Raw genomic sequence first — 407 nt, forward strand, 5'->3', positions numbered from 1 at the left:
TGGGGGGGTGCTCGGTGGCTAGGGTCTAGCCCCTCCCTGCAGGGTCCTCATCCCAGTCCTACCCATGTTTTCTCGGCCTTCAGAATAGAAAACCTGTGTTAAGTTTTCGGGTGATTCGAGCTACAGTTTCTTAAAATGGCTGGGTCTGCCAAGCAGGGCCCAGGTTACTGGGAGCAGCTCTGTACTCTCCAGCTGGTGGACAGACGCCCTGAGCACGGACCACCCTCAGGGTGGGGACAGTCTGCCCAAAGACCCCAGGCCCTGGCACACTTCCTTGTCCCTGGTGACAGAGCAGGGCTCGGCTCAGCTGGGCTGGGCCTGAGCAGAATCCGCTTGGTCCCTGCTCCGTGCAGACTAGACCGACGGGTGGGTGTAGAGGGCATGGGGCAGGGGTGGGCTTTCCTGCT

At 60.9% G+C, this 407-nt stretch overlaps 1 protein-coding gene across 1 annotated transcript in view; it reads left to right on the forward strand.

Annotated features, from left to right (window-relative positions):
- The window catches only part of AHRR (aryl hydrocarbon receptor repressor), a 90150-nt gene that overhangs the window by 79729 nt on the left and 10014 nt on the right, over window positions 1-407 (forward strand). The window lies entirely within an intron of this gene.

Source organism: Tupaia chinensis, unplaced genomic scaffold, assembly GCF_000334495.1.
Source record: "Tupaia chinensis unplaced genomic scaffold, TupChi_1.0 Scaffold000020_1, whole genome shotgun sequence".
NCBI classification, from domain to species: Eukaryota; Metazoa; Chordata; class Mammalia; order Scandentia; family Tupaiidae; genus Tupaia; species Tupaia belangeri.